Here is a 2,811-nt window from a genome sequence, read left to right on the forward strand (position 1 = left end):
TGCCTCCCTCCCAGTCATGAGATAGACGTGGACTCGTGGCGAACTCTCAAAGAGAATGCCCACACCGCGTCTGACCGTGGGAGAGGGTGGAGGAGCGCGTGAGGAAGAGCACGGCATCACCCAAGCATTCTCATCTCTCTGCCTGCGCCACTACATGGTAGACTGCGGGCCCAGGCGCACTCATCAATTTAGGTTCCACTGCAATGCATGCCAAGCACTCTTTTCGAGGTGATAGACGAAATTCCGGCGGGGCTTACTTAAAAGATATCCGACCCGGTTTCGTTTCCTCTTCGTGGGATGGAGTGCTTCTTCTCCGAGAGAGAAGGAGGAGGAGGACGTGTGCCTCTTAGAACATGTGCAGCATCAGCCATGAGCGGCCGACGGCCATTCGTGTCTCTGTGGACAGCAGGCAAAAGAGCGCCTCCAGTTATTTGCGAGGGCGACAACTGTCGCTTTGTTGTGGTTGAATGTGGGTGCGCCAAGTCCATGGACTTGCTAGTGATAGGCTTGTTTTTAAGGGCACGCCTCGCGCAAGGCGCGGGCGATTAAACCCCAAGGCGGAAGCTCGGTTCGGGTTAACCTCGTGTCGGGGAGACAGTCAGCAGGCACCGAACTCTCAGCAACCGATGGATGTATATTTCCGACCCTCGTAGAGGAGTGGCGGCGACAAGCTCATATGGCTGCCGCCGCCGCAATATGCATTCAACTTGTCGATGTATCTGGTATTCTTGCGATTCACATACCGACACGCAGTTTGCTGCAGTCTTCATCGACCCACGAGCCGAGTGATCCCCCGTTAAGAGTTGTGTATTTGCCATTTGGTCTTTTTGCGACTAACCATCACAGGTCGAGTCTCAATGAAAGGGTTTGACAGACATAGCCCAAGTTTGTGGTTTGGGTTTGGCCGGACGGCTTGTTGTTGTTTTTTGACACTTGAATTTCACTCTTTTTGGGTCAAGAGGCTTATTCGCCGGTAGTAAGGAACGGACGGGCAGCCGTCCAAAGCCCCGTCCGTCCTCCTCCGGTCTTCGCGCTCTCGCCCGAGTGTGGTCCACCTACAGCGTGGTGGTACCTATTTTTGGTGCGGGGGCCGGGATTGTCCTCTTTCGCTGCTGGAGTTGCCAGAGCAGAGCCCGAGACCGCCCAAATCAGGAGAGTAGTAGTTTTAAGAGCGCCCCGTTCTCTTTCTCTCTGTTAATGATCCTTCCGCAGGTTCACCTACGGAAACCTTGTTACGACTTTTACTTCCTCTAAATGATCAAGTTTGGACATCTTTCCGTCAGCTCGAGGCGACGACCCCAGAAAACCCTCGCGGGCAACGGGGCCGACAATCCAAGAGCGCCAGTCCGAAGGCCTCACTAAATCATTCAATCGGTAGTAGCGACGGGCGGTGTGTACAAAGGGCAGGGACGTAGTCAGCGCAAGCTGATGACTTGCACTTACTGGGAATTCCTCGTTCATGGGAAACAATTGCAAGCCCCAATCCCTATCAAGAAAGGCTTTGAACGGGTTACCGCTCCTCTCGGAGAAAACTCGTTGATCCCTTCAGTGTAGCGCGCGGCCCAGAACATCTAAGGGCATCACAGACCTGTTATTGCTCAATCTCGTGCGGCTAGAATTGCTCTCGAAGAAGTTGCGAACTGGACACCATTTTCTGGAGATCCGTCGACTACTTAGTAGGCCAGAGTCTCGTTCGTTATCGGAATTAACCAGACAAATCGCTCCACCAACTAAGAACGGCCATGCACCACCACCCACCGAATCGAAAGAGCTCTCAATCTGTCAATCCTTCCGGTGTCTGGGCCTGGTGAGGTTCCCGTGTTGAGTCAAATTAAGCCGCGGGCTCCACTCCTGGTGGTGCCCTTCCGTCAATTCCTTTAAGTTTCAGCTTTGCAACCATACTTCCCCGGAACCCAAAGACTTTGGTTTCGGAAGCTGCCCGCCGGGTCATAAATAACGCCGGCGGATCGCTAGTTGGCATCGTTTATGGTTAGAACTAGGGCGGTATCTGATCGCCTTCGAACCTCTAACTTTCGTTCTTGATTAATGAAAACATCCTTGGCAAATGCTTTGTAGTTCGTCTTGCGACGGTCCAAGAATTTCACTCTAAGCGTCAATCTGAATGCCCCGCCTGTTCCGATTAGTCATTACCTCTGGTTCCGAAAACCAACAAAATAGAACCGAGGTCCTATTCCATTATTCCATGCATCACCATTCGGGCCATTCAAATAGCCTGCTCTGAGCACTCTAATTTTTTCAAAGTAAACTCTCCGGCCACTCGGGACACTTTCGACAAAGAGCATCCGTGCGAGCGGCGGGGCGGCTGTTCGGGCGTGACAGTAAACACCGGGCGGTGCACCGTCAGTCCGGAACTGAGATCCAACTCAGGCTTTTAACGCAACAACTTTAATATACGCTATTGGGCTGGCTGGAATTACCGCGGCTGCTGGCACCAGACTTGCCCTCCAATGGATACTCGTTAAAGGATTTAAAGTGTACTCATTCCGATTGCGAGGCCTCGGATGAGACTCACATCGTTATTTTTCGTCACTACCTCCCCGTGCCGGGAGTGGGTAATTTGCGTGCCTGCTGCCTTCCTTAGATGTGGTAGCCGTTTCTCAGGCTCCCTCTCCGGAATCGAACCCTGATTCCCCGTTACCCGTTATAGCCATTGTAGGCGCATAACCTACAATCGAAAGCTGATAAGGCAGACACTTGAAAGAAGCGGCGCCGGTGCGGAGACCGTGCGCTCAGCCCGAAGTTATTCAGATTCACCACAGGTGGGTTACGGACCGGGGCCCGACCAGTTTT

General features: G+C 52.9%; 1 non-coding gene across 1 annotated transcript; it reads right to left on the reverse strand.

The window, feature by feature from the left end:
- Window positions 1–641: 641 nt before the first annotated feature.
- Window positions 642–805, reverse strand: LOC121853387. The gene has a single exon (XR_006086310.1). It is a non-coding gene; the product is annotated as a 5.8S ribosomal RNA (ribosomal RNA).
- Window positions 806–2,811: the final 2,006 nt, after the last annotated feature.

The sequence above is a fragment of the Homarus americanus genome, unplaced genomic scaffold (genome assembly GCF_018991925.1).
Source record: "Homarus americanus isolate GMGI-L3 unplaced genomic scaffold, GMGI_Hamer_2.0 scaffold59991, whole genome shotgun sequence".
In the NCBI taxonomy this organism is placed as follows: Eukaryota; Metazoa; Arthropoda; class Malacostraca; order Decapoda; family Nephropidae; genus Homarus; species Homarus americanus.